The 13,880-nt window shown below is 40.5% G+C and overlaps 1 long non-coding RNA gene across 1 annotated transcript; it reads right to left on the minus strand.

Annotated features, from left to right (window-relative positions):
• Nucleotides 1-660: 660 nt before the first annotated feature.
• On the minus strand, nt 661-13,384 carry LOC124274399. Its single transcript, XR_006897928.1, has 4 exons — nt 13,294-13,384; nt 9,920-9,924; nt 2,439-2,443; nt 661-671 (listed from the first exon to the last, which is right to left on the minus strand). It is a non-coding gene; the product is annotated as an uncharacterized LOC124274399 (long non-coding RNA).
• Nucleotides 13,385-13,880: the final 496 nt, after the last annotated feature.

Consider the following 13,880-nt stretch of genomic DNA (forward strand, 5'->3'; position numbering starts at 1 on the left):
GAACTGATAACTGAGTCCATTCGCCCAGAAATCAAAGGTAAAGATGAAAGACGGTTCTGTCTACTGTAGCCAAGCGGCCATGACATAATGAGGCTGTTAGAAGGACCGGTAAATTAGCATGTTTTGGCTTCCCTTAGCTGAACGATCATATCGTCTACTAAGTTCATTACCATCTAAGAACAAGCTGTAGACTCCTCAACAAGACCAAGATGGCTGTCGGCTTCAAAAGAGAACGTAGGTGTCAGTACAGTTGAGGATATATTTAACTTATCTCCTCGTGTCAATCTTTTATAAAAATAACAAAGTTATATTGCATTGTTCCACCTATTCTAGAGAATAAATAATGTCCAACTAACGGCTCAGTCCATAAAGTCAGTGACATATTTTGGGAATAGTATTACTAAAAGGAAACAGTTTCTGGAAGATTCTGTTGATGTTTCAGCTTGCGAACATCATTATTCCATGTGTATGACATGTGACAAATAAGTGTTGACTAGTCTTGTGATTGAAACAATGGGCATCGATCGACGCATTCAGGATATGTTCTGTTGTCCCGCGTGAGCGCTCATCTGAAAGTGAACTACCTGAGGGAAGTTGATCTGTATCATAAATTGTAACTGAGAAATGTGACTATCATAAATTGTAACTGTGAAATGTGACTAACAAATGGCCTGCCTTTAAATTTGGTGCTATGACCTTTTCTGCTTTTAAATGACAATGTAATGAATATATGTTTTCGAAATAAAACACATACCGAGTATGTACTTACAATGTTTATTAATGCAAACTTGTTCTCGTCACTATATGGCTGGAATAATGCCGATGTGACGTAAAACCCAACTCAATCAATCAGGATACGATGACATGTGTCAACCAAGTCGGCGAATCTGACTGCTCGATCCCGTTATATCGCCCCTGAGACAAGTGCAGGGCGTTGAGGAAACATTCTGACTCGGAACTTCAAGGGTTATATCTTTCAGATGTATCCACACATGTGTTGAGGGTTTCATGGATGATGGAAAGAAATAGTCAGTGGCAGTTTTGTTTACTATGTAGCATCACACAACACACGGTTAAATCACAAAACACAAGTGTGGTTAGAAAATACATAACAGAGTTTGAAGACTCTTCCGGGTTAAAATAGGTAGGTTCCCAGTAACCTGTGTTTGTAATATGAGGCGATTTAGTGGATCGGATGGACAGAGTCGGTGACTCAGTTCATCGCGCATTATACTACTACTACTACTACTACTAGTTCATTTATAACTCGCATATTTCCATGCACAATGCATGCTCAAAGCGCTGATGTCAGGACGAAAAGGCATTTGGGAAAAGGTGGGTCTTTAGCGAAGTTCGAAAGGTTGAAAGTTCTGTGATTTCTCTCAAATGTTGTGGGAGATGATTCCATTCTGAGGCTGCAGCATAAGAGAAAGTTCTTTGACCAAATTTAACTGTTCTGACTTTAGGAATACACAGAAGATTATGTTTCTCGGAGCGGAGGGATCTTGTTGGTTTGTATGGAGGAAGGAGGTCGGACAGATATTGAGGTGCACTTCCAGAGAGACATCTGAAGGCGAGAATGCAGAGTTTAAAAGTGATGCGCTGTGGAATGGGCAACCAGTGGAGGTCCTTCAACACAGGGGTGATGTGAGATGACTTGGGTGAGAGAGTGACTATTCTTGCTGCTGTGTTCTGGACCCGTTGCAGTCTACCAATCTGGGATTTTGTTGCACCAGCAAGAGGCTGTTGCAGAAATCTAGTCTTGTCATCACCAATGAGAGGACAGCGATTATAGCTGACTCCTTTGTGAGAAGCTTTCGAATGTTTCCAATGTTTCGGAGGAGTAGGAATCATGTCCTGCACAAGATGGTAATGTGCTGGTCCAATGACAGCTCTGGATCAACAGTCACGCCAAGGTCCTTAACACTGTTAGATAGTGGAACAGTGGTTTCGCCAAAGTGAAACGACTTGATGTTGGTCTGTTCTCGGCGAGGTGTAGTTCTCTACCAGAAGACACTCCGTCTTGTCCTCATTGAGCTTCAGCTTGTTGGTGAACATCCATGACTTGATCTGGTCACAACATTATCGCAGCGTTTACCCGTGAAGATCCGGGTTAGAATTGATCTTCAATAATCCATGTATGTCGTAAGTGGCGACTAACGGGATCGGGTTGTCAGGCTCGCTGACGTGGTTGACACATATCATCGCTTCCCAATTGCGCACATCGATGCTCACGCTGTTAATCACTGAATTGTCTGGTCCAGACTCTCGATTATTTAAAGACCACCGCCATATAGCTGGAATATTGCTGAGTGCGGCGTAAAACTAAACTCACTCACTCCCCGCAGGAGTATCATTGCCTGTAATAACAATCGGCGGATCATCGTGATGTAGCTTCATTAGTACCTACAGCGGAATAAAACAACATTCACTCCCACGAAACCTCCACAGATTGTCGTAGGCTCAAACGCGGGATGCATAATGGATGAAAGTAGCCTTGTTGAATCCAAGACATTAAGTACAGGAAGTTGGTAAGTGTGCAGTAATCTCAAAACAGTCCAAATATTGGAGCGGGGTCGATTTTTGTGTTTGAATGATACTTGCAAGAGCAATCTGATTTTTCCACATTATTCAAAACATGTGGTTGTTTTTGCAGAAACTCAAGTGAGTGAGTATGGTTTTACGCCACTTTTAGCAATATTCCACCAATATCATGGCGAGGAAATGGGCTTTGCACATTGTACCCATGTGGGGAATCGAACCTGGGCCTTCGGCGTGACGAGCGAACGCTTTTACCAGTAGACTATCCTACCTTTCCTGCAGAAACTCAGTCTGATGTATTTTATGGACACGCGTTGGTCGTTGAACCCAGAGAAACACACAGTCCGGCCACGTGGAAGGGACAACAACTGGCCGGATACGTTCACCTGGTCAGTGACTGGAATAATTCGCCGGACAATAACATCAGACGTAGCGGTAATTTGGCAGACTGGCCATAGTCGAGACTCTTGTTCGATAGTTGCCTTGAAAACCCAGAAAAACAAGGGTCGGGGTAGGGGCGATTAAATGGGATTGGAAGGAGGTGTGGGTGGCGCCTCGGGTGGGGATGGGCAAGGTGAAAACCTGGATGAACATTGTCTAGGCATGGTATTTTGTGTTCAGACAATATCAACATGTTGTTTGAGAGGCATTTTAGAAGTTGTTTCGGTGAAGGAAAGCCAAGTTCTATGGATAGCCAACTTCTTTATTGCGATGAGTGCTACGTTTCGGTGTAGGTACTAACACCCTTATCATCAGGTCGCACTCATTGCAATCAAGAAGTTGACTATCCACAGAACTTGGTTTGTTTTTGATATAAATATGGGTTTGTGATTTGGGATGTGAGATTTGTGATTAGAATTAGGGATAACTGTACTGTGTTGCAAACACAGTACAGTTATCCCCTTTCTAATTCAACTCGTTTTACGCTGTTTTTTCGTGAAAGAAATTCATTATTTAAACCAGGTCAATGTTCCTCTAGGTCAAAGGTTAATCATATCACTCCTTGAACTTACACCATCGCCAGAAAAAGTAGTTTTAAAATTAAATTTATGATATTGTTTTGTCTTTTTTAACACAAATTCCACCCATTTCAGCTGGGTAGGGGAGTTAATTGACCAATGGTTTCTGCAAATGACAATGTCCTGCAAAACAGCATTACCCCAGTAGTGTAGGGATACATTCAAAGGTTTTGGTGACTCGATTTTCAAATTGCGACCGTGTATGCTGATTATACGGTCGGAAATTTATAGCATTGACCAATCAGAACTCGTGTTACATACTAAGTTGAATTAGAATGCATAATGAATAGACGTAACCAGCTTGAATCCAAGTCGTGTAGATGCCTTCCTTGACAGTAACGGCGTTGAGGATAACCAACAAACAGGATTTTCGGGTTATATTTCTCAAATGACTGTAAGTTGTTAATCCCGAACCTGTGACGTCCAGATGGTTGGTCAGTAAATACAACTTACAGACATCTCAAGTGAGAAAACACATCCCACATACAATGTCAACCTTACAGAACGTCACTGAAGTTAGCCTGTTGTGAGAACAATGGATGACGTCATATAGTAATTTTGCCATCACTTAGCATTGTGACGTCACTGGAATGTTGTCTTTTTGTCTTTGTTTTTGTTTTTTTCTTTATTCAGCCTCGGTAACCACGGTTTTACATAAACCATACAAGTCCACGTGGTCAGGGACTTCTGGTTTATAACCTTAAACTTTTACCAATTATATTTTCGATTGTAAATCTATAATGAATGCTTCAACATACACAAACTTTACCTATATATAATTCCAGAGCATATTACAAATCTATAATGAAAAGCTTCATAGAAACTTTGATATTGGTATAGTGAGACTTTTATATAGAGTATTCTAAGATGCCTAGCGGTTAGAACAATCGAAAAAAACAAACATTATCAGACAATAAAGGTATAGTTTTTTTGATGACGTAACAATTGAATGACGTTATCCCGTCACTGCGCCATTCTAATGTGCCCCCCTCGTAATCGAACCATTTTACATTACGTCACAATGTTAGCGACGTCACGATGCATGTCTGTTGTCATCGCCTCGTACGGCCTCCTACAGTAAACTACACCGTTGCATCCAGTTTCTTGGTTTGCTGTTGCTTCACGCAGCTAACATCACTGGTAGAAACATTACGTTTATGTTTTACGATGGTTAAAATGTGTCATTTCGACTCACAAGTTTTCAGCGACACGGTAACGTTCGTAATGTTTACATTCCCACAATGCAATTGTGGAATGTCGCTTGACTACTCAACTTCCTCTGTATGTACTGATCTAAACTTACGTTGGTAGTAGAAATGCAACGTTCATATTGCCCCATATGGTTTACGTTAATGACAGATGTAATTAAAATAATTCAGAGAAGATATTTAATCCGAACGTTAACCGTCATCAAACTGTTATCATTTTTTTTTCTGGTAACGTTCGTCTTAACGTAGGGGGCAGACACATCAATAGAACAGCGCGCCAGTTAGCCCTGTGCGAGGATTCTTAATTTAGGTCACCGACACCGTCGTTTGTTTTCTGCCTTAAATTAATCGTAATTATCTTTAGAAAGTATTAAATTTGGCATCTTAGAAGAATACACTTCGTTCTACCACCATGTATAGTGTAAGTTCTTTGCCCTGAACTATTATAGTTAAAGCACGAGGACGCTTGCGTCTCAGTGCTTTAACTATAATAGTTCAGGGCAAAGGTGTGTTTTATTACACTATACATGGTGGTAGAGCGAAGTGTATTTCTTAAATTTTAAATCCAAATTTAAAAACTCAAATATTTACCAATTATAATTTTATTGTAAATCTAACATGAGTGCTTCTAAATATATAAACTTTACATTTGAATATTTATATATTTCTAGAGCATATTTCAAATCTATAATGAAATGCTTCATAGAAACTTTGGTATCAGTATAGTGAGACTTATATATGACCTCTAAAGTTTTACAGTCATCACATTCTGGTGATTCACTTAAATGAAGTTTAAACAACCATTTCTTACATGGCACAATATTGTGTATAATCTTGAATTGTAATTCTGTCAACTTGTTGGATAACGGAAGGGTTGTAAAAAGACCATACATTTTGCTAGTATGTGATGAATCATTAAATGTATATGGTAAAGTGACTTTGTTATCCACAATAATTGAATATAAGTGCCTAGACTTAATCTTATCATTCATAATATTTCCCTGTAACTTAGATGGTGTGTTTAACAAAAACTGAATTTTCGGACTATATTTATAAAACATATTGCTGCCCATTGCCCTTTGAACAGCTTTTTGATGTTGTAAAAATATCTACTGTGAATATTCAAATTATATATCTCTTGTAACTCTAGTGTAGTTCTTAACTGTCCACTTTCATCAAGCAAATCTCTAACATATACAATGCCAGCTTTTACCCATTCATCATTATACACAGACTTCTTATTTAAAATGACTAATTTATTATTCCAAATTATTTGATTAAATATATCTTCATCAATGTTAACAGTTTCTCTCCAACCCTTTAACATATCTGGAATGTTATTACCCACAATCATACTACATGTATGGGTAGTTCTAATTCAACTTAGTATGTAACAAGAGCTCTGATTGGTCCAAATGGGTGGAATTTGTGTTAAAAAGACAAAACAGTATCATAAATTTAATTTTAAGTTCAAACAACTTAGTCGCAACGGGTTGTTGACCCAACACTGTTAGATCATGAAACAAGATTTATGGAGCGTGACGTCACCTGTTGTGGCGTCATTTGACAACAGAACTGATAATGGCCCGTAGTTGAGGAATCAGCGAGCTGCTCCTTTCTGTTACTAGAGGGCGGTTTCATCACAATTCCGTCCATTTTATCTATAATACTATGATCTATTTATCATTGTCAGATTTAGTCTGTGTCCACATAATAAACGTGTGTAGTTTGAAAAGGGAACTACTTTTTCTGGCGATGGTGTAAGTTCAAGGAGTGATATGATTAACCTTTGACATAGAGGAACTTTGACTTGGTTTAAATAATGAATTTCTTTCACGAAAAAACAGCGTAAAACAAGTTGAATTAGAATGGGGATAACTGTACTGTGTTTGCCGAATTGGGGACGTATACCGGTGGTTATATAATATCCGCTTACGCGTCGCCGATATAACTAAATTTGCGGCTATATAACCACCGGTATACGTCCCCAATTCGTCAAACACAGTATAGTTATCCCCTAATTATAATATTTAAAAAATGATCTTGTTAATCTGTTTATTTAATGATAATTATTACTAATGTCCTGTTCTATTGGTACTTTGCATTTACATAGTCTATTATACATTACAAAACAACAAAACAACTGTGTGACCTGAATATCTTCAGATTCTTCTCCAGTTTAACAACCCTATAAGGCATGCTCTGGTCTATCTAAGATGGCTCGTGCATCAAGAAAATAGACCTATAACAAGACTCTTTCAGCATCGATGTCAGAAAGTTCAATGCAAGAATAGCATAGCTTGAAAGGAACCCTACAATCCAAACGGATTACCATCCTTCAAAGAGTCTGTGTATTTGCAAAACATAACTGCCACCTCTGTGACCAACCGCCGTCCTCTCCGACACAAACCACTGCCCTCCGTGACACAAAACACAACCCTTCCTGACACAAAACACCTTGTGTCGAGGACCCGACCTATTCCGTCCTTCCTAACAGGTACGGAGAACCATTTCCCAACAGATGGCGTGATATATATAAAGAAACCGACGCATCGTGCTGAAATACAATACTTCACAGCGACATATTCATCAATGGAATTGAACATCGACGTCTACTAACCCGGAAGGTCATCTGCTCGTGGCGTCAGACCAGCAGAAGGCCGTGACCCTGGGAGACACATTGCCTCTGAGAAACCACCCCCCCCTTTCACCCCCCTTCTCCCCTCCTCCTCAGCAAACAGGAGAGGCGTTGTAGAGCTCCTCACAGCGTCTGCCGCTTCCAGACAGCGTGTAGACAACAAACCCGCGTAACGTCACTGACGTTGTCAGTTTCCCCAACTGTTGACACAATATGGCGGACACGAACTTAGCTACTTTGTCATGATGTATCAATACTTAGAGTACTTCAGCCTTTCCTGAAATGTGTCTGACACAAGATTACAGAGTCCGGACTCTCTGGTTGTTGCGGTCTGAGTGGGTCTAACATAGGCTAATGCTGTTTTCCTACAATGCGTTCAAACCAGATAAATTCAAATTATGGGATTAGTAATAGGGAGGTGGGGAGGATTTTTGACAGCTCAGAACATAGCCTTCTGACATAGGGGACGTATCAATATTTTTGGCATCATTTATTGCCAGTTACCGGAGAACATTCCATTTTTTTATTCCACACACTGTTCTTCATTGCATTATTTTGAAATAATCTCAGTATAAAATCAACTGATTCTTTTCATAAATGAAGACTGTAAATTGTATCTTTTTCGCAAAAATGTTTGACATGGTCCCTCTCTGCTATTATCGCTTTTAAGATGCAACCGTCGTCGGTGTAGAAGACATAGATTGACGTTCACGCCGTCGTGTATAATTGTCCTAATTCTACCCAACAATATGCATTTGTGAGCCTATTAAAGGTATCATTCTTACGTCGCCATCTTGAGACAAATTTGATCCAGCTCTGACAATGGTTGGTGGTAAATTGGGAATGTATGGATGGTAAAACGATGATGGATTGCCATAATTGTTTCATTCAATCTCACCGAACTCAGATGGCCAATTTCGTGATGGTGTGTTATACATAGCTCCGTCACAACGTCATCAAACACGGGCCCGGATGCAGCAGAAGATTGACGAATTGTCGTCTGCTAGTGGTGTATCTCCATCGGTAACTACAAGCAGTCTGTCCGTCTTGTAAGCACTATTCCATACAAGCTGGTCTAGACGCTGATTGTAAAGAGATCGGAGCTTCGTATTCAGTGACTGCTCCCCAAATCATCTTGAATAGCAATTGAGGACGAGAAACAACGTCGCCATTTTGAGTCGTTTCGCACGTTGCAGCTGACATTGGATGCCGTATTAACAAGGAAGACGAGATCTTGTCAGAACAGCGAGCGAACTAAAGCACCTTATGTAGTAATCCCTTTGAAGATTCATTGGAGGTATTTTGAGTCTTGGCAGGGGGCGCCTAAACTTGTCACTGAGTAGTTTTTATCAATGGGTTGTTGAGTTAAATATAAGCCCAATTTAGCGTTGTGGTAACTTTGGAAATATTTCTTTTGAATTGGCGAGGGAAGAGTTACTGCTCGAACTCTAAAACCACCGCAATACAACATGGCAATGGAAAGAGTTAATAAACTTGTGGGAGTCGGTTTTCTAAATACATCCAGGTACCTCCTCACCTCACCCCCAACCTCAACCCCAACACCAATCCCAACCTCAACCCCACCTCAACCTCACCCTCACCTCACCCTCAACCCCACCTCAACCTCACCCCCACCTCAACCTCAACCCCCACCTCACCCCCACCTCAACCTCACCCCAAACCTAAACCCCCACCTCAACCTCACCCCACCTCACCCTCAACTCCATCACACTCAAAATAAATCGTCACCGGGTATGAATCTTTCTCTCTGAAAAACCCGGAATAAGTATTATTCTTTGGGGGCTTGGGGGTGGGGTGGGAGGGGTGTGTGTACTCATTTTGTTTCGCGTCTTCTATCAGATATGGGAACATCACGATTCGGAGCACTGACTGAAGAAAATGTTCTGTCTCGAACAAAAGTACCAGGGTGCCGTTGTACAAAGCGATCTTAGTGCTAACTCCCATACCTTAACATAGACTTAAGGTAGTCTTAGCGCTAAGTTGACCGTAACTCCCATACCTTAACATAGACTTAAGGTAGTTCTAGCGCTAAGGTTGTTTTGAACAACGGCAACCAGAGTTCCAGAGTGTTGTTGTTGAGTTTTTACGCCATATTGTAATATTTGAAAAGCTACAGCTTGTTCAGCTTGACCTGATCAAGTGAATACTAATGAATTGAGTGACTGTGTCACAACTGGTTGGGTCTATTATTGTGAAGGGGTGCACCTGTGTCACATGATTGGTGTAAACCAATGGACTGATTGTTGTGCCCATGTTGAAAATTTGGAAAGCGACTACTGGGACAGAAATATTGCAGTTGAACACGAAATAGAAAAAGTGATAATTGAACTGGGTGTAGAGAGTGATAGCGAGAGTAAATCGGATTGTGAAAGTAACTGACGTCTGTAAGTTGTAAAGTTAGCAAACCAAACTAGATAGCATATGACTGTATAAACAATTCAATTAAAACAGGACATGATTGGGTTTTTTTTAGAAGTGTTGTTTTCTGGGACAAATTCTGTAACGAATCTATGTATGCATGTTTCGCACGAACGCAACATTAATAACATCCTCTGCACCCTATTTAATGAAGATAACCCGATCTGCCGCTTGTGCCATTTGACCTGCCGGGTCATGCATATGTAGAGTAGCTCAGGTCAAGCTGAACAAGCACGATTCGGAGCACTGACTGAAGAAAATGTTCTGTCTCGAATAAATGGCGGATACAAAGTTCAGGACAAGAAATACGGTTTGTGGTTTTGATTAATAGTTTTGTTCCAAACAAATCGCACATCAGTTAGCAAGCGTATGGTAACATATGTCCCGAATGATCTTTTTAAATCATATGATCTGGAGATGTATTCATAAATGAGAGGAAACACAAATGTAACAAGTTATGTTGTGTACCAAATTGGTGTACTCCAAAGAAGTGCTTCCGCCCCATCACTGTGAGAGGAAGTTATTTCTAATGACAAACATTGTGTTGCTGACGACGTTGCTGTACACGACGTTGCTGTACACAGCCGCAATGATACAGACGCAACTGAATTATCATGAAACTCAGTTCGTTAAGTTGAACTTAAATGTGACATGACCAACTGGAAATAAGCCATCTGTTGGGAGGGGCGGTGTGGTAGCCTAGTGGTTAAAGCGTTCGCTCGTCACACTGAACACCCGGGTTCGATTCCCGACTTGGGTATAGTGTGTGAGGCCAATTTCTGGTGTCCCCCGCCGTGAAAATGCTGGATTATTGCTAAAAGTGGCATAAAGCCACACTCACTCACTTCCATCCTTTGGGGTGTAAATAGTTTCCCCATATCAGGTTACAAAACCCATGTACAATAGTATATGGAGAAAAGATCGATTTCCCAGTTAATTACAATTACACTTAATATTGGCAAACACAATTCCAGAGCACGAAGGCAGATGACCTAAACCGATGTATAACATGTTAGAGTTTTTAGACGACTGAAGTCATCCCACATAGACCCCTATCCGTTCATTACTTATTTTCTCTTGGTTTTTTTTCATAAATATTTGTTTGGATATCCATTATCCAACGGCCCAGTTGTTTCGATATGGTCTTTTTCAGAACTGTCACTCACTCGTTGTTTCCCATTCTCCTGACAGCCCATTTGGAATTTAAGTCTACTTAAAAACAGTGAAAAATGCCTTGTACTTTTTATTCGAAACATTCTTCTGTGACTCAGTGCGGGTCTTTTAAAATCGAAAAAACAAATATCTTTGTAGATGTATGAATCATTTTGTCCAATCTGCTGCTATGAAGGGCGAATTTTAGTTTCCACTTTTTCTTTATAATGACAATCTTAGAAAATTATATCTGCCTAAAAAGATTTTGGAAATGAACATGGACTGCAAATAAACTCCTTCTCCTCTTTATTTATATACTTATAAGCTTTACGATATACTTCCGGAGATTAAGGGTTTGAACAGGTCCCGTAACGTGTGCTGGTGGACATAACCAGCAAGTAGGTCCGAGGGCCGGACTTGATGACGTGGTTGATGTCTGAACGGCCACTCATTCACAGTTCCTTGTGAATGTTCAAATGAGTATTTTGTATTGAAATACCCTAAAAACACTAAACGAAACCATTCAGCTTCGGGTGGTTGAAATCCTTTCTTAAGGCTTGAACGTTCGTATTTGAGCTTTGCAGCCAGTGACTCATCGTTAACGAAAACATTTACGCTGCCAACCATTGAACAGGAACAAAGGAAAGGAATGGAATATGTTTTGTCACGTGTGACCAATAGAGCGGCGTGACCTGAAGTGTCACGGCTACTTGGGTTTAAGGATTGATCTTACCGCGTAGATTAGTTAGGAAGTATTGATACCCAAAGTAAAACAGCTCATTTTGCCCCGAAGTAAATAGATTATAAAGATTTGTTTCTGACATTACTACCAATATAAACACACACGTATCCAGATATCACCGATTATCAGCCAGTGAAACACCACGGCCATATTTCTCCACTGTTGATAATGAGCCTTGGGCACGACCATTATAACCACTGATGTTTCATGGAAGGTTTCTATACTTTCTGCAGGGCTATATGTCTTTAGCAATTTCATAGTTGTCTGTATTGGACGTCTGCAGAAACTGTTTTTTGCAAATTGTCTGTAGGTATTGTTCATTTATCACGTGTCTACAGATATTTATCCGTCACGTGTCCACACCTGTTTTTCTGTCACGTGTCTCCAGCTACTGTTATCTGTCACGTGTTTCCAGCTAGTTTATTTGTCACGTGTTTTCAGCTACTGTTTATTTGTCACGTGTCTCCAACTAGTTTTTCCAGCTACTGTATATATGTCACATGTCTCCAGCTAGTTTATTTGTCACGTGTTTCCTGCTACTGTTAATTTGTCACGTGTCTCCAGCTAGTTTTTCCAGCTACTGTATATATGTCATGTGTCTCCAGCTAGTTTATTTGTCACGTGTTTCCAGCTACTGTTTATTTGTCACGTGTCTCCAGCTAGTTTTTCCAGCTACTGTATATATGTCACGTGTCTCCAGCTAGGTTATCTGTCACGTGTCTCCAGCTACTGTTTATCTGTCACGTGTTTCCAGCTACTGTTTATCTGCCACTTATCTCCAGCTACTGTTTATCTGCCACTTATCTCCAGCTACTGTTTATCTGCCACTTGTCTCAAGCTACTGTTCATCCGAATTGCATCTGCAGTCTGTGTGTATCTGTTAATTACTTAAAGTTAAATAACACATTGAAAACCTTTCAGTTCGGAGCGAGGCTAAAGCAGTGTTTGGGGGCCAAAGTAATTTTTTTATGTAATTGAAAATTGGAAGAACTGTTGCTAAATCTGATTGCGTCTATTCAATCATCACTTATTCCGACAACAGTTTGTACAAAGGCATCTGTGGCTGGATAACTGAGCGTCCAAATAAGTTGGTTCAATTAAGACAGAAGTAAGAAATGAATTTGTCACCGCGTGACCCCCACCATGTTGTAAATTCCGATAAATGCAAATTTATCGATTTTCAAAGACATCCGTGAGCAGTCTGTATTTTGACATATAGATTTTTACATTTTTTAAAAAGGTTTGAAGTCAAATTTTATTATAAAAATATTCCTTGATCGCTGATTCAGTGCCAATACTGTTAATCCTTTGGGACATAATATTGTTAACTGAAGACATTCAATCCTAAGAAACAATTAACCGAGGTAACTATTCAAGTGCATTCATATTAGGTCAATCCGATCGATGACCTTTCCAGATACAAGCATTCCCAAATATTTGTCCCTCTTATCAGGCATTTTTCATTATCTCAGCGACGTGAACCAGTAGATTTCAAGTCCATCATGTGTTGAATGATGACATAATGACATTGTAACATCATTCAATACATTGAACAACGAATCGCCTAAACGTCGCAAAAAATCAGAAACGACTTTTTCTGATGTAACACGAAATGCACGTGCATACTGACAGTATATAGCAGCCTATCAGTCGACAAACAGTGTACCGACGACTAAGACAGCATGGTATTCGAGCACGTCGACACAACCGCGGAGTGCATCTGACTCTTCAAAACCGACGTCGTCGACTGACATGGGCCAAGCGAGGTCGACGTTGGCAGATGCGTGACTGGCGACGTGTGATGTTCACCGACGAGAGTACATTTTGCCTGTACAGTAAAGACGGCCGGGCTCATATTTACAGACGAGTAGCTGAACGTTTAGCGCCGAACTGCGTTCAGCAAGTCCGACCGTTTGGAGCCGGTACCGTGATGGTGTGGGGACAGATCTGCATCGATTATTCATGGCAACCTGACTGCTCGAAGATACAGGGATGAAGTTTTGCGACCAGTTGTGTTGCCATTTGTCCAGCCACAAGCACGTGGCATTGTCTACCAACACGACAATGCAAGGCCTCATACAGCAAGACTGACAAACGACATTCTGCATAACGCTAGCATCGTTGTTTTGCCGTGGCCAGCA

This window comes from Haliotis rubra, unplaced genomic scaffold (assembly GCF_003918875.1).
Source record: "Haliotis rubra isolate DU_JTF1 unplaced genomic scaffold, ASM391887v1 Scf190, whole genome shotgun sequence".
NCBI classification, from domain to species: domain Eukaryota; kingdom Metazoa; phylum Mollusca; class Gastropoda; order Lepetellida; family Haliotidae; genus Haliotis; species Haliotis rubra.